We start from the raw sequence: 19563 nt of genomic DNA, 5'->3' as shown, positions 1-19563 counted from the left end.
AAGAACTTATATATTTTTATATTTGAACTATATTTAACAATAAATTTAAAAAAAGACCGGCAAATAATTAGAATTAAGAACTAGCTGTCATGATCTTGAAAACGAAAGAGGGAGGTATATTGGTATTAAAGCTGAAGACAGAAAGTGTAAGCTATTCAAGAAAGCAGTTGAAGACGAACTACATTTTATTTTGAAATGTCCTGTTCTAAAAGATTCTAGATCTCAACATCTGTCTATTAATTTAAATTCTAAATTCAAAAGTTTTCAAGATTATCTGATGAAATGAAATATGTTTGGATTCTTTCTTCTGAAGATTTGCTTGTTACTTCAAACTTATTTAATTTATTGCACTCCCTTTTATGATTGATTGATTGATTGTTGGTTGCTTAACTTCCAGTGGCAAATATTTCATGCATATTCAGGACGAGAACAAGTTCACAATAAATACTATAGGTAGGTCTTGAAATAATAGAGGCCATCTGGGATGATGGTCGGGGAAATTTGAACTGCTACTGGAAAATGAGGGTATATTGGATAGGGACAGACATTTTGCCTTGCAATAGGCCACCTTCGGACCCCTCAAAGAGTTGTTGAAAGGGTTCTTAACGTGCCAAGAGCGTGGCACTCTCTTTACACGAGGCATTGGATTTAACGTCCCCAATCTGACCGGACATGACTGCGAACTTGATACATCCCGCACAGCCATACGGACGCCCCACTTCGGCAAGCGTTTTACTTGCCGCTTAAGAAGACCAAGTGACCATATTTCTATTCCCCAGTCACCCTTGGGGGCCCTTTTATGAAGAACGAAAGAAAATCATAGAACATATTATTGTTGTTTGACAAAAATAAAAGAATATATTTATATACGAGTCTAAATTGAAAACTACGTTCAAACCTATGATTGCGTTGGATAACCTATGGATAAAAACCGCAATATTTATACGTGTGCATGTAAAACAAATTTCGTTGTAGAAGGGTCTAAATACAGCACAAACAACATTTTCCAAAAGACCAAAAAAGTGAAGAAGTGTATTTAAAAAAAAAGCATTTGACTAACAGGTCGAACAACTGATGTTCTTTAACCCTGCTGACTGCCAAATAAAATTGATCACAAGATGTAACAAAATGGATCTTAATATAAATTAAATACTAAAAAGAAAACAATAAACTTGTCGCCACGATGTTATGCCACAAACATAAGGTGTTCATATTTTTTTGTACACCAGATCCAAATTCTCTCTCTCTCTCTCTCTCTCTCTCTCTCTCTCTCTCTCTCTCTCTCTCTCTCTCTCTCTCTCTATGTGTGTGTAATAAAAATCGACCAGGAGTTGTCTCCCATGAACCTAGACCTATACAAATCATGGGTTCATTCAACCTTTGCCAACATTTTGATATTTAGGAATGAAATTGTGTGAAACAATGTTGGCATAGGTTGAATAATTTGTGGTGCAGGAAAATTGGTACCGTTAATGTTATTAATACCACTGGGTCGATGCATCTGCTGGTGGACTGTTAGTCCCCGAGGGTATCACCAGCCCATCAGTTATTTATGGCACCCTCAACGGAGTTGGGGTGACATATTGTTATTCTACGTTTCTTTTTTTCTTCCACTTTTTTGTCCAGCTTATATCTTGGAACTGGATGAACCACATGTTATGGAACTATACCATAATGTTAACCAGCATGTGCAGATTTGCAATCAGGGTATGGCATTTTCAAGATGGCCACCGTTATCATTGAAACAGAACAAATGTGAAAAATAAAATTTGTTTTTGGTGAATAATTTAAGTATGCCTGAAATTGAAATCATCAAATTTTTATATATTGTTGGTGTCCACTATATACAGGTTTTAGATGATTTTTTGGATCATTGGAAGTACTGTATTGTCATAGAAACTGGATATGTTTAGCATTGCAGCCTATGGAAAAATCCTAATGTAGCATTTATTCTCTTAACATTGTATGTCAAACCCAATGAAACTTTTATTATGTCCCTGTCATGTGCCAATGTTGCAGGTATCATTGGAATTTTGAGAATGATCACTGTTATTATAGAAACTCCAGAAATATTATAAATTTTTCAAAATGCTTTAAACTTAATGAAACTACACAGAAGTGATACCTGACATGTGGAAACTTGTTATTTGCCATTGGAATTTTCAAAATTGCCACCGTTACCATGGAAACAGCAAAATTTCAAAAATTTCAAAATGCTCCAAAATTGATGAAACTTTACAACAATGTTAATAGACATCTGTTAATGTTCTCTTTGACTTTGAAATTTTGAAAATGGCTGCTGCTCACCTGGCAATGGGGGAAGGGTGCCATCCGTTATTGCTAGCAATTACAAATCTAGTAAAATTTGCTGTTACAAAATGTTAGAAATTATTATAAATTAAGGAATGCATCTCCCTCATGCAAAGCTCTGATTCCTTTCACGGATTTGGTTATACTTTTTGGATCTTTTGGATTATACATGTAGCTCTTCCTCTTTTATATAAGCTTTTGATTTCAAATATTTTGGCCACGAGCATCACTGAAGAGACATGTATTGTCGAAATGCGCATCTGGTGCAGGAAAATTGGAACCGTTAATGTTATTGTTATAGATTAAGTGTTATAAAAATAAATTAATTAGGGGCTAATCAATTTACAACCAGTTTAAACCTAGCATTGAAGTATACTCAAGATACAATTTCTTTTACAAGTACTGGTGAAAATGTTGATAATTATGTGTGTTGAGAATCTCTTTTTCATAAATGAATTAGTTTAAAAACAATATATAATAAAATAACGGGGGGAAAGAGATTTTATCATTCTAATTAAAAACAATCATCTTGTCATATCAAATATCTATCAATGTCATTCTCATTAACAATTTAAATATATATGATCAAAATCATAAATTTTATGTAAAATAGATTTCTTCAATGAAATACAATGGCATACAACACCTTGAAACTCGTGTCTATCCACATAAATACTTTTTTATAAAACAAAATTATTCATCATGGATCAGTGGCGGATCCAAAGGGGGGTGGGGTTCCGGGGGTTGGAACACCCCTTTATTTGGCCGATCAATGCATTTGAATGGGAGCATATAGTTGGAACCCCCCCTTTTACACTGGGTTGGGAACCCCCCTTTTTTAAAATGGCTGGATCCGCCACTGTGGATCAACAGGCATTTACATAAATTATCTATAGTGGCGCATAATAAAGCAAAGAAAAAAAAAGCATAATCAAACAAACAAGAGTAAACAAAAATTATATTAATAATACGATATTATATAACGGAATATGGATGAAGTATAACATTTTCATCAAAAAATATATATAGTGATAATGGAAATTACATTTAAAGCACATTTATACATAATAATTCACTATTAAATTAATTAATGATTTATCCCAGGGGTTCTGTGTTGTTTTTACGGGTCTCTAAATTCATATTGCCCCTTTTTGCTCGAATACGTGTTTGCACTTTGTCCCTTTTTTAATTGTGAATACGTTATGAGGTAACAAGAATATTTCCTCCTTCATAGAAACTGGCAGGTCATCTAGTAGGTGAATCTTTGTTCCCTTCAAGTTATAGGCTTTGAACATTACAAGTTGTTTATCCCCAAAATGTACAAAACAAACAAGAATAGGCTTTGGGCCTTTCCCATGTGTTGGAACTCTATGCGCGTAAGCAAGCGGCAAGGAATTGGCTTTTTGGAGCATCTCTTAGCAACTTTTCAGAGATTAGCTTTCGTGTTGTTGCATAGACCTTTTCCTCTGGATTGCTGTCATCTATACCATAGATATCCACATAAATACTGACTCATATTAAATACCTATTTTAAATGTTCACAAAACTATCTCAGGAGTAAGACATGAATAAAAACAAACACGGAGTACTTGAAATTTCTACACTAAAACAAAAAAAAATTGTTCACTGTCCCACTGGAAAGTTACTGCCCTATAAATGAACCACAAAAATCAATTTAATTTAATTTTTTTCATATTTATTTGAAATCTTGCATTGCAAATTAAATTGAGAAAAAAAAAGTTTCTGTTGAAGTAGGTAATATTTGTATATTTTGTTGCTTCTTGAAGTATGCTTCATATTAAGTTCAACAACATCATGAACAAAAAGTTAAAAAAAAAATGCACAAATGAAATAGATGTTTTGTCTTTTTTTTCTCAAGTACTGTTACAATTATGTTTCTAATTTTAGAAATTTAGTCTATTTTTTTAAAAATAATTTAATGTTTACATTTGTATTTCAACTTAATTTTGCTTGTATCCATGATTCTTTTTTTTTTTGTCTTTTTAGAATATTCTAATAATTTTTACTATTACTCAATTTTGCAATAATTTCATTTTTGTTTCTGAATTTTTAAAGATAATATTTAATGCTAAAATATACTGACTGTATTTTACCCTTTGTTAATTAGTAATTGTTATAACAACACCTATTGTATTTTGTTCGTAGGCATAGGTTGAATATATTTTTATCAAATGTTGGCATAGGTTGAAATTATGTAATTTCTCCAGGTCACAGTGGCGCTCAAAATAACTTTATGTTTTGTCAATAACCTGGTTCAGAATCAGTTTACTTAGTGTGAATGTGTATTCATGTTTTTTAGTTTAAATGTTCTTTAATCATTTTGATCATTTTCTGTGCTTTATTTTGTAATTTATTTGATTTTAAAGCTCAAATTTGGGGAAACGATTTGTTAATAAAACTATCTTATCTTATCTATAAATGCATATTTCACTATGTCACGTTTTAAAATTTAAAAAAAATTAAAATAATTTAAAATTAAAAAATAATCTTGAAGCTTACCGGTTTGAAAGAAAAGCGACATTTAAACAATATATTTGGATTTCAAATATTTTGGCCACGAGCATCACTGAAGAGACATGTATTGTCGAAATGCGCATCTGGTGCAAGAAAATTGGTACCGTTAATTTTATTTTAGTATACAAAAACTTGTATGATAAGCCTTTTTGTTGTTTAAGATTGCCCTTTCTTTTAAAATCGTATCTTTAATCATTTTAAAGCTGATGTTTTATATTTACTCTTAAAAATAAAACTTGATTGCATATTTTCATAAGTAACATGTGTAATGACATCTACAATCTTGTCGATTAGAACGACTAGAAATCATTGGCAAAAGATTCCAAAAAATAACGTTCAAAAGAAATATTGAAAAAAATAGAATTAAACCATTATTACAATATTATGTTATCATTTATCTCTTAAATTAGCCAGCGATAAGAACAATGGTATATAGTTTTTTGTTAAGTTACTATGGGAATAAGCTCCTATTCAACGGCCAATGGAACGCGCTAATTTCTCCTATATAAGCAGCCAATCCTGTCAGATTCAGGCAAAAGTTTTCTGTAAAATATGTTGATAAATGACAACGATAACAGTTTTTAATTTTAGTAACTAGTTCTTGGCAAAATTCAAACAAAACAAGTAACTCGAATAATTCAAGCCCTTTCCGTGTCCGATTTTCTCCCACGCGAGGTTTTTTAGCCTTCGTAGATCAGTGGAATATAACGACTGAATAATTCCGGTTAACAAACAAGATATGTTCTCTAAACAGTAGTTATAAAGAAATTAACATGATAGTTTGTAAACATATTTTAATTTTATGTTAAACCTGAATAGACATAACTGTTCTATTTACAGAAAGATTGTATCGTTATATTGAAACTTCACGTGATTATAAACATACCTTAAATGAGCCGTAAAACTTAGAAAATAAGTAGATGTCTTGTTACTGTACCATTCAAAGAAGTTCAATACTCAATACTCTGAAAATCGATAAATAACTTGAGTTTGTATACTAACCACTTGGTTACATATCAAAGTATTATGTATTTTTTTTAACTGGTTTAAAAAAAAAATTTATATAAGTTCCATACTCAATACTCTGAAAATCGATAAATGAATTATGAAACCAGAGAATACGCATTTACATATATTTTTCACATAATCGAGTTCAATTAACATTTTTTAACAAATTATTCCATTGTTGTTTCGAAATTTTTCAATATCTTTAATTAAAAAAGTAACAAACTTAAAAAAATAACTTGAGTTTGTATACTAATCACTTGGTTACATATCAAAGTATTATGTATTTTTTTTAACTGGTTTAAAAAAAAAAGTGATATAAATAAGTTCAATACTCAATAGTCTGAAAATCGATAAATGAATTATGAAACCAGAGAATACGCATTTACATATGTTTTTCACATAATCGAGTTCAATTAACATTTTTTAACAAATTATTCCGTTGTGGTTTCGAAATTTTTCAATATCTTTAATTAACAAAGTAACAAACTTAAAAAATAACTTGAGTTTGTATACTAACCACTTGGTTACATATCAAAGTATTATGTATTTTTTGAACTGGTTTAAAAAAAAGTGATATAAGTTCAATACTCAATACTCTGAAAATCGATAAATGAATTATGAAACCAGAGAATACGCATTTACATATATTTTTCACATAATCGAGTTCAATTAACATTTTTTAACAAATTATTCCATTGTTATTTCGAAATTTTTCAATATCTTTAATTAACAAATTAACAAACTTAAAAATAACTTGAGTTTGTATATTAACCACTTGCTTACATATCAAAGTATTATATATTTTTTTTTAACTGTTTAAAAAAAAAAAAATAACTGATATAAAGAAAAAATAATGGTTCACATAATGTTTTCCCAATTTTTTTTTTATCATTTTATCAACTTGAAGATTTAAGTATAAAAACTAGATAAGTATATATGAATAATTGTTGAAAAACAACACCTTTTTTATATGTAGATGTCACACTATTACGCTGGAAAATAAAAATTTGCTAGACGAAAAATTAAAAGATTACCATTTCAACTTACCGTTTTTAAATTCAACAATAATCGACTCTGTCTTTAGTATATGGACTTTTATAAAATATGGACTTTCGTCGGATTGGTTAAAATGTCTACTCCTCCTCCTTGAGTTAAAGCCAATAGAAGTTGTATCTCATAACGATATAAGACTAAATAAAACGAGACGTGTCACAAACCTTGTTAGAGATGGCAAAGTCAATGGTAAGTTTTTAGATATTTCCTAAAGTTTCTAGAAATAAAACAAAAGCAAATTATTACATATGATTATATGTTTATACAAAATTGATAGAGATCAACAAAGAATTATATATGGGCCGATTTAGTTAGTTTAAACATATTTATTTATAGTGGATTGGGAAACAAGATTTCCAACTTATATTAATCCCTTTCCACTTTGCGGGGCCGATTTAGGTAGAGAGTCGCAGAATGCTGTTTTGATAAATCTTACTTAGTCTGTAAATTGATGTTTTTATTCACATACTGTTATCACAATAATCTTTAATAAACACCACATTCTTTATTCAAGTACCGAATAACTACATAATTTGTGACATTCAAAAATAACCGACATGTCTTACCACTATCAGTTGAACACACTCTTATCTTGTAACCTTTTTTTCTGAACCAAATAATAAATTGAGTACTCTATGTGAAGTTAATTTTTTTTGCCAGATTATCACAAGAACATGTCTTTGAACATTAAATTGCATTGTATACTTCATGCCAAAAAGTTATAAATATTTTGAATTTGTCCGGAGAATTTGAAAAATTTGATAAAAAAATGAGCAAGAATTTTTATTGTAATTACTTAAACAATTGTTCAGTTATTCAAAATCGTGCGATGCTCTAATACAAACACTCTGCACGGTAAATATGTAGTTCCTGCCTCAAAAGTTTTGAAAGAAGACTAACCACATTTACACGAAAAAGTTACTACAATAAAATTTAAACTTCACTTCTCATTTTGAAAAGATTATTGCTCATCTCATTGATATTCTCTGTATCTGTTGTAGAAACTAAACTCTGGATCGAAAACACGTAAACCTCAGTTGATTGACATTAAAAAACTTGAAGATATTAAACCGGATCTTTTGTGGAATTACATTTTTAGGTCTCCCGACGCAAGTAAAGACGCACAAGTAAATATTACATATTCTGATGGACAAAAAGTAGCATTGAAAAGCGGAAGTGGCACGAACGACTGTGATATACAACTACCGTTTGACAATCCAGAAAGAAACATACAGGATTTGGAAGACGGAATGGCTATATCTTCAAATGGAAAACCAACCAGCATCTGGACTTTTAACGTGATCAATGTACAAAAAATCCGAGGAATAATTCAAACAGAAACCCGCAATGGACATTTAAAGAATTGTCTTGCAGCCCTTTTACCATATATTGAAGAAAATGAAGATGGAATCAACTGGAAAGATGCAGAGATAAATATAAAAGGACCAAAAAACCAACTTTGGACAATCAGAAGCGGAGTTGGAAGATATGAAATTGAAGTATACGAATCACTGGGAGGCATTGAAATCAACCCCATTCCTGAAGATGTAAACGATGTGTCAATTAAAGTTCCAGAAATAAATAAACTTGTTTTAGCCAAAGAAATGGTAAAACATACTGGGAATGAAGCATCGACGAAAAATCCTTCTCTTAAAAAACTTTATCAAGCTGCAATAGCTAAGATTGGCGAGAATTCAGAATCTTATTTATTACGGAATGCATCCATGTTTTTTTATGACGACAAAAACAACGTTTATCAGATTGTCAGCGGTGGAGGAAAATATCACTTTGTAATCAGCGCTGATGAAAAAGGAAATCCGAAAGTTATTATTCCTATAACGAAAGATGCAACAGGTTGTTGTGTTATGTAACAGACAAAAAACCGGATGATTGTATAATTGGAATTCGTTATTGTACATTAACGTTATATTTCATTTCTATCTGATTAAATTTCTTTTATCACACATATATGTTATTGTTGTTTCTGAAACCATTTTTTTGTTAAGCAGTAATAATATAACACTGCCGATTTATCTTTGATTTAAAGGGCCAATGGCTGTCAAATTTATGTTCACCGCTGTGACTCAAATTTTAAAAGATTCTAAAATAATCAAATTACAATGCATGGGCTCTAAAATATACATCAACATTTCTACAGAATTTTGGTTTATATGCAATCTTCTTAACAATCGAGGAGACCTCCGAAGACTGCCGGCAGTCATATGACCCGATATCAACATACAAATAGATAATAAAAGACAGCGTTTCGTGCAATTGGATTTTTCTAGGTCTGTTTGATGTTGTATCATTAACTGTACAAGACTGGGTTTCTGTTGATTGAATCAGTCAATCAAATGGTTTGCTCTTTTTTCACTTTCAATGTTGACATTCTTTTCCTTTAGACCCCAGCTCCTTTGTTCTACCAGGGGTGATCTGAGCCGGATAACCCCTAACTGATCACCCCAGCTAGAGTTTCTTTGTTTTGCATGCTTTCCTTTGTTCTGTAACATTTTGGCGGGAATCTCAAATCCACTATAAAACTTATAATTAATTATACGGAAAAGACTCTCTAACAAAATTTACGTAGAAAAAATCCAGTGTCTATGCTTGGATTCGAACTCAAGACCTTTAGCATATCAACCCAAGACACATACCACTACACCAGGACGACTGGATACTAATTAACAGTACTTTAACATACTTAAAGGAAGCAAGATATTTTTTATAAGTGGGGCGAGTTGGCAGACATTTATTCAGTGGGGTTTAACCTTTTTCGTAAATAAGTGAGTTGTCAGACTAATTGTTCAATTTGATTTTACACTTTTTCAAAAGTGGGGCGAGTCGGTAAACAAGAGTAAGACGATTTTTTAAGTGGCAATTTAGTGTGGGCTTTGGGTTGGATTGGCCACTTGGACGAGTTGACACTGTTTCATATTTAATCATCGTGTTCGGGCGTCATAAAGGGTATACATTATGTAAAGTATATTATAATGGTTGTGTGGCGTTCTTGACTAGATTTTATGACTTTTAAATGATTTTTCGCCTAAAATAGCTGGGATGTAAAATAGATATTCCATTTGGACTTGGTGTGTCAGTGTTAGATACCAATCTTGCCTCCGGCCATTGGGATAATAAAAGAGGGACGAAATATACCAGAGGGACAGTCAAACTCATAAATCGAAAATAAATTGATGCCGCATAGTCATCTATAAAAGGCTCCGAAATGACATCTGTTAATCAATTCAAACAAAACAACAACAAAAAAAAAAAAAAAATTACGGCATAATTTATGTACAAAAAACTGAATGAAAATAAAAAATGTTCCACAACGACAACCACTAAATTACAGGATCCTGACTTGGGACAGTCACATTCATACAGAATGTGGCGGGGTTGAACATGTTAGTGGGATCCCAACCCTCACCTAGCCGGGGACAGTGGTGTTACAGTACAACATAAGAACGAACTTTACAAATCAGTTGAAACAAGCTTATCTCGTGAATAAGGTAGAATATAAAAAAATAGACGTACATCTAATAAAAACATAGAGTAGACGTGTCCGGGTACTTGTACATCCAAACAACAAAAAGACATTACAGATCTGAGAGTACTTTCAGTTACTGACAGTTAGTTCAAAGCCACTTACAACTAATACAAAAGAAAAAACATGCATCTAAGACTATATAATCAATCAGTACATCTCCAACATCTGATAGATTTAGTATGAAGGCGTCATAAACAGCCAAAAAAAACATGACCATGTCAATGCCAAGATACAGCTATCGAAATAATGTAGATCCATGAATCTGTGCCCCGAATCTGCGCCCCTTTAATAACAGATTTATTCCTGTATTGCTATGAATCTCAGTTCATGACCAAACTCAGTAAAGACACGTCATTGTTACATATGGTTGATACCTTCAACAACACCTACCTTTATCTTGTTGATATTTTTCGTTAAATAATCCAGAGTTCTCCAAATATACTACCGAAATTTACGCAAAGGAAATTACCTTAAAGTCATGAAACCTCAAAATAGTAAAAAAAATGTATGCATTTGTTTTTTACAACTAAATGGCAAGTTTTTATTATATAACTTATTTACATATACTTTTTTCATCAAGAAAATTCTATATTTTGTCCAAATTTAGAAGATGTTTACATTTTTTTAATTGCTTGCTTCAACTACACCTACCGTTATCTTGCTGATATTTTTTCGTTTATATCATCTAGAGTTAATATCAAACAATTCGCCGAAATGTTTTCCGTATGCAGTGACCTTAGTCATAAAAACTCGGTGATCGCAATACGCTAGAATCTGTCATTGAAATAAACTATAATGATCGTATTGTACATGTTAAACGCTTGCTAAATATTCAGGCTTTTTGGTTGATTCTTAAATAAGGTGACAATCTATAAAGGAGAGGCGAACGATACCAAAGAAACAGTCAAACTCATTGATCGAAAAACTGACAACGCCATGGTCATAAAAGAAAAAGACAAACAGGCAAACAACAGTACACAAGACACAACACAGAAAACCAAAGACTAAGCAACACGAACCCCACCAAAATCTGGGGATGATCTCAGGTACTCCGGAAGGGTTAGAAGATCCACATGTGGCCCCCGTGGTGCTGATCATGTTATTACAAACACGGCAAATAGTATAATTCGGTAGGTTATATTCCTGAAAAAGAGAGGGGATTGTAGTTACGAGTACTACAAGTAATTTTTAAGGCAGTTCCTTCTCTCCCTTTTAGTTTCTTTAATGCTCATATACATTTTAAAACAGTTGTACTTACATTATTTCTGAACTGTATTTCTATTATTTTACTTCTATTTGAAGCCCAAGGGCAATTTCAAGTACGGTACATTATTAATCAAGAAGCACAGTTATGGGATAAAGCTATCAACAACTTACAGGCTATTACTGATTTAAAAGTCTGACAATACTTTCAATAAATGCATGACATTTTTTTCGCAAAATAAGACGATAATCACTGGGCGCATCAATATACTATACAACTTTACAGCAAATAAGCTATTGCTTAATTGATTATTCTAACGTTAAGTAGAGTGGTAATTATCTCATAGAATACCGGACGGTAACAAATGAACAATCAATTCATATACAATAGTTAAGTTTTGCAAAATTTGATCAGCAAGGACGACAGGCTTGATATTCAGACTTCCACTATTAAAAAGGTGTGTTGAATAGATACAGAATTGTAAGACCACTCGAAGGATTTCTGCAAGAATTATTTATTGCAGATCTAATCAGCATGGCAAATGCATACATTAGGCACCTGATCGATTTAATTTCTATATTGAAGTCAACCCTTTTGGTCGAAAAAATGTATTAAAAGGGCAAATAATTCGTTGATATAAAATAGGTCAAAAACAAATAGTGAAGAAGTTGACATTCGATAACTATAGAGTTGCACAACTAAAGCATGCACTAGTGTAACTTCAATCGAAACAATAAGACAATACCTTACCAAATTTTTGATCCTTGAAAAAAGAGAGCCGATGATAAAGAGAAAAAAGTACATAACGTGCATTCCAAAGTATATATTGAGAGTCTGAAGATGGCTGCAAACTTGACACTTTTACCCTTTGTATACTCAATTCTCAACTCAAAACTATTTGGTCCAAATTTGTTTCGTAGAAAAGATCAAGGTATATACAATTTTCTTAGTAACGAATTAATTACGCCTTGTATATGGGTAACAACCATATGTTCATAAGCCGTGTCACTTGTCAAATGATCAAAGACGCCAACTTAGAGTTGCAAAACGTTGCAGCTATCTACGTTCTTCGTTCGCTTTATAAAGAAAGTCATGTTCTAATTCGAATAAAACATAGGCTGCATACATGATTGACGTTACAATTGAAACTACAACATCAGCTGTATTCTTAACAACGCCGGAGACCAAAATGGACATTGGTGTTGGTGTTGCTGGCTTGGGTAATAAATAAAATTCTAAAAGTGAGTTTACACGTATCTCGTCATTCTAATTGTAAAACAGTTATTTATTTTATATCGTTTTGGCTTCATCAAGTCAAATGGCTGATTTCAAACATGTATTATAGGTCCGCTTCGTAGAATAAACGTTCTGATATAGTTCCTTTTAGAACGCTCAGTATATATGTCTACCAATGTTTAAAAGAGCATAGAGCATGGCATGAAAGAATCATTAAGTAAAAATTAATCTTTGTTTTATATTTTTTCTAGAAAACTAAATCTGTTGTTTTTATTGGAACCAGATGGGGGATTAAGGGGGAGGTAAGGGTTATATGCACATTATACACTACCATACAACCCTAAACTAAAAAAATATGCTAACAGGGACAACAGTTAAACGTATTATTTATTAAAAACTATAAATTAAATTACTATGAAATATTTTTTTCAAACTTACGAAATAAAATATATGAAAGATCACAACTTCGATAATATCCGAAAAAACTCTGTCGGTCAAGTATTTAGTATAAGATAATGTACATTATTAAATATGATTGACAAAATTTAATTAAAATTCCAAGATAAACGTGTTATTTTGTTTAGTACATTACATTTAAACTGTGCAGACCTTTTTTTGACCCGACAAGACAGAAAATCACTATCAGTCGTAAGTTCTGTGTATGGTTCATTAGGAATCGCATCACCTTTTGTACTTTTGAAGATCAATTCTGCAAAAAAGTTGTTGATGAATATTATCCCAGTTGGGGGCCCTCAAACTCATGTTACATCGTTTCTCATACTAGCAGAGAAAAGGATAAATGATGAAGAGCAAAACACATGAAAAAAATCTTACATTATTGATTTTTTTTATGGTTGCGTTGATGCTGATATTTTATTCAAAATGATATACTAGAGTAAAATGTAATTTGATGTTGATCCCTATCAAATCTTCAAAGTTTCTTTTTTTCACCAAATAATATTCTTATTTCAAAAATGTGAAAATTTCTACAGAGAGAGCACTTTAGCATAAACTATTTTTCTTGTTTCTATTCTTGCTAATAAAAAAATGTAAGAGCGGGGAAAATAGGTAAAAAGTGGCGCAACTTTTAGATTTGATAATTTGTGACACTTCAAAATCACATCTTCTAGGTTGCACCTTGTAAATACAACTGATTAACAAGCCATTCCTCTTTTGGGAAGATGTATTATAATATTCATAGATACTTTGATTTGTTTACGTCCTGATTCCCAGGTATGATATCTATGTTACATCTCATAGACAAATAATTTTGGAATGTTACCAATATAAAAACACATTGAGCGGTGAATTCTCAGAAACCACCATAAATGAAAGAAGGGGTAGTACAGAAGTTAAGGTTAAGTTTAATCTCTTAGAAGTTCACATAAACGTTGAAGATATGCCGCTCTAATCTTTGCTTTAACATGTGAATAAAAAAGTAGTGCATATCAACTTTCCATTCTAGGATATACATTTTTTACGAAACTTCATGGAAAAGGGGCACAGTTTTACCCGCAAAAGGAGTTCCTATGGGAAATTGTATTGTCTATATTTAACATTATATTTGTTTTTATGTATTTTCCTTTAATATCACTTGTTTTGAATTTTTACATACAAAAACAAATAAAAACATAAAATGTAACCTACATATAAACGGTGATGTAATCTCATTAATAATTTATAATTTTGTCCGCTGTAAAAGAAGCATTTCTCATTCATTCATTTACGACAAACAGTGTGCCAAAACAAACAGTCTTTGTAACTGGGGTATGTCAATATAATTACAAGGATTTTATGAAGACAAGACAAGACAAGACAAGACAAGATAATATTTTATTTAAGTCTCACCTCTTCATTATATAAAACATACAAACAGTTGATAAAACAACATCATAAAACATACAAGAGCCACTCTAAAAAGAGTTATGAGAGACTATCTAAAATGTGTATACTGTATTTACACTAAAATTAGCTATATAAAATACATTTTCTTTTCAATAAAATGTCATTGCAGATTTTGGCAGTATAAAAGTACATATTTTCATCTGTGGATAAAAATATAAATTTATCGTCATCAGACAATTGCATAAAATTAACATTAAATAGAGATGCTTGATAAAACAAATAACAACGCAAATCTTCATACACAGGACAATTCATTAATACATGTTTTTCATCTTCAATTAAAAGATTTTCATTACAAATACTGTTAAATAACAAATTCTATTTTCAACTAAAACACCTTCATACCTTCCAGTCTCAATTTTCAAAGGATCAGTACCACTTCTAAATTTGACATAGGCACTCCTATATCTACCAGGTATAATTTTTAATAAATAATTTTCTTCACCAAATTATTTTTGAACAGTCTGTAAGTACGTAGTTTACTACGCTCGTTTGACATTAAATCAATATACCATTGCTCTTTAAATCTATTGAAACAGATATTCTCAATATTTTTTATAACATGTTTATCAACAATATAATTTGTACTACAAAAATGTTCCATATCAAGTTCTTTAAACTTTGTGTATACTCTGAAATTCCAATTTTTCAGTCTATTATTGTATATTATTTACCCATATAAAAACTTTTTTGTTTATTCTATTATCACACATTTTGTAAATCTACTATAAGTTCTAAAAATACATGTCCATTCTTTTACAACGATGAACAATGAACGAGTGTACACAAATTCATTATTCAAAATGTGTTGTTTATATTTATAAAAATAATTTTATTATGAATTTCGAACAGTGGTATACTACTGATGCCTTTTATTTATTCAGGGAGTATTCTGAAACTGCTGGGTATTGTGAATCTATGTTGGTAACACCAAGGAGGTTATATTATACCAAGAAGGTTATATTATAATATAACCTCCTTAGTAACACTATACAGACGGCGTGCATAAAATTGACGGCAACTGTAAAATGCGCTTTTAAGAGATGTTTTATTCGACTTTGTTTAAAGAGGAAGGGTTTTTTAATGATAAAATAATAAATGCTAGCCATTAAAATCCATATTATTAGTAAGTTTATCAAAATTCAATATATAAATTATTAAACGAACTTTTAATACCTGCATTTTCGTATAACAGAATTGTTCGGACTCGAACAGAATTGTTTGGACTCGGACAATTACGTTATACGAAATTTACCCCCCAAAAAATAAAAAAATGGCCTTGGTGAATGACTTCGGAACGTAGTTCGCTATGTGTAACAAGTAGTAATTTGGAAGGATAAATATTCGAAAAAGGAAGAACGGCAAGAAAAAAATATGTAATTGCTATTTTTTTGTTACAAAATAACTCGATATTCCAAATGTGCATATAAAGAGGTTTAAAAAAAAATCTGCAAAATATGAATGATTTGATAGTCCAGGCTTAACACCTGAACCTTTTTAATATTCAACTATCATGTTACAATAAAAAGAAATGACGTTTTAACGCTATTTTCTGAATCGTGTCCCCGACATAGTCGTTAATCATTTCCATTACACTGCTCTTAGCATATATTGAGATCATATTTTTCGAGAATGTGCATTTGCTGCACTTCGTTGTTAAAAAATAGAAGTATAATGAACGTTTATGTTTAAAGTAAATGATATACTAAGTGTCCAGTGTTTTTGTTACGCTTACGTTTTGTTTTTTTTTGGAAAGGGGGTGGGGAATGCCGACGTCGTAAATGATTTCAGTGCTTTGAACCTGAAACTTCTACCTTACCAAATAGACTGATGCCGAATAGCATTACTTTGTCTATATGTAATGTATCAACATCCAGCGTTTCTCACGTAAGTAAAGTTTGAACCAACTCAATACCACACTATAGTTAATCTCCATTAATCTTCTTCCTCAACAATAACTCTTTAATAGGCAAAAATGCAGATATAACCAAAAAGTTTGCTGACCAATGTCAGAAAATTCTTATATACAAACAATAACTACATTCTTTGTTCACGTTGTTCTATCGTAGTAGAAGATTGATTCGCCTTTGCAAGTAGTTTTAAAAAGTCTTATATATTATGAAAGGGAAATACCAAATACATGATCGTTTTAAACTTCAAATACAATAAAATATGGCAGGTGCGGTATAATGTTTATTACCAATAGATAACGTTTCAACCTTGCAATACTTTCTTTGTAAAAGAAAAGCTCTTATTCATCGCGTTGGTCTATTTTTTTCTATTTTTGAAAAAAAACCAGGGTACTGAGTATCACAATTACCAATTGTTAATGAGCCTTTTAATCAGTAGTATCATTTCTGTCATACCAGTCCGATATGCGGTTCAAATAGAACAAAAGAATTCGACCTCTTGTGTTTACGAAGGTAGAAAAGTGAAATGAACTTTGTATACGGTTGCCAAAATGTCACAAAAGTTACTTTCCGTAAAGTCATTATAAATATTTGCATTCCCGTTGTTTAATTTTCATATTGTACAATTGTTAACAATACAACTTGCAAACAATCGTTTTTAAAACGATCATCAGTCAAGCTGTTACGTCATTTAGGGGGTCTCCTTATGAAAAATTACAAAAATTTAAAAATGAATTGTCCATCGTTTAAGACCATTCCCAAAGTGGCACACCTAAATTTGACATTTGGACGCAATTTCAAAGTTGGATGTTATAATTATGACGGGGTATTGTTAATTAATTAACGCATCGAACACACCCGTCCTATATACATGTATGTAACATCACATGACTTTTAAATGATTAAAACTATTTTTTTTAACATAATATTTGCATGTTTGACATGTTTTTTTTTTAAACAATTACAATTACACCGACAGTCATAATTTCTGTATTATTTTAAAAAGTTTTGTTACACATTTTTTTTTTACACCTTAATTATAACAGTAACCTGGATTGGTTGAACATTGTGAAGTTGAGTTTTGGGGTAGCATAGATTTATATCGTTGTAATCCTTTTGTTTTTTTAACAAATTGTCGTTCGGAATTATTTTTTATACATCATTTATTGATCTTGCAATTTCTTGTAATTTAGTTTGCGTATTATTTCTTTGTTGTCATATTTTGGCTATGTTTGTGTTCGATCATACAGTATAATAAGACGGCAGTTGCCCGCGAATGGATTCATTTTTTATTTCTTGTGACTCTTTGCGTCTTATTTGTTGATTGCAGTTGGTTTTTGTTTTGTGTCATGTAGAGCTATGGTTTGATTTTGTTTTTCTTTTGATGTGTTTGCATCTTAGATTGGGATTGCACGGAGTTATTTCATGATTTCTTTTGTGCTATATTTTCGATACATTTTTAGTCTATCTTATAGCATCTTACAATTGTCCGACGACATAATGTGATACTTTTTTTGTTCGCCAATATTATTCTTACGATTCATACAATTTGAATTAGAGTCTAACAGTTTTACATTAGACTCAATTTTATTATAGTTAATTACATAAAGACTCGATTGTATTATAGTACTTTACTTGAATAACCGTCCCACTGTTAGTTGTTCACAACTCAGAAACAGATTCAAGAATATCAAACTTCCCTTATATTATTTTTTACCGTATACGGTGGCTCACTCCATTTTTCTCATACATGCTCACTATTACAAGTCAAGTACTCCTATAGTAGTACACCGGTGTCTTCATATTTCCGATGATGTACTACACATGCGTATATATATTACTCGAGTGTGAAACATGCAACAATACTCTACCAAATCAAGACAGGAAACAATACATCAACAAGGAAGTAAGTTGATCATTTAACTTCAAAGGGGGTAATGGTTTTCTTGTCTGAACGCGAACATTTATTGTCCGCCTCCATCAATCAAATATTTTTATTCTTTCAAAACTTAACACTATAATGTTTTTAAAGATCAGAATTCATAATATTTTTTTGCTTTTAAATTTTGCCTGACAACGATATATTTTCGAACGAATTTTTGATCAGACTATATTTTTTTAATGAATCTTACCCCTCACTCTTTTTCACAATTTGAAGTTAAATTTTCGTTCCCGTATGTAAATAACCAGCACAAAGACTTTCATTATCTTTTTTTTTATATACATTTGAAGACTTCCATTGCATTGTTCAAACCATTATTCAGTGGCGGATCCAGAATTTTACATTAGGGGGGTGGGGGTGGGGGGTGGGGGGGGGGGGCTATCTGAGCTAAGGGGAGCTCGCTCCAGGCATGCTTCAGTGATTTCCCATGTTTAATCAAACATATTTTCCGACGAAAGAACCACCCCCCCTCCCCCCTCCCCCCGAATACGGCTATATTCTTGAAAACGTTGTTCTTATAATGCTTACCTCCATATTAGTGTCTCAAGTCTTCAGTCTCTGCACCGAACACTTACAATCAACCAATCCGTTGCTAAGACGGTGCTTTAAAGAGCAACGGCTTGGATTGAAATTGTACTTACTAGACAGTCTTTATAATCTGTTACAGTTTTGTACAAGCGCTAGTCCTTTGTTGTTTTAATAATAAAACGGAACTATTATGATGTTATGGAAAATATCGAGTTTGCTTGATATTGACAATCAAAAACTCAAGTCACATGGTAATGTTTGGGATGCTTAAACCTTTGACATATTTATTTAGTTGAAAAATGAATATACTAAAGACCTTTTTTGGGTGTTAACATTTACGGTTGACTGGCATATTTTATGTAGAATGTACAACCTGTTTTTATTTAAA

This window comes from Mytilus galloprovincialis, chromosome 7 (assembly GCF_965363235.1).
Source record: "Mytilus galloprovincialis chromosome 7, xbMytGall1.hap1.1, whole genome shotgun sequence".
NCBI classification, from domain to species: Eukaryota; Metazoa; Mollusca; class Bivalvia; order Mytilida; family Mytilidae; genus Mytilus; species Mytilus galloprovincialis.
The sequence above is the reverse complement of the archived record's forward strand: the minus strand, read 5'-3'. Positions refer to the sequence as shown.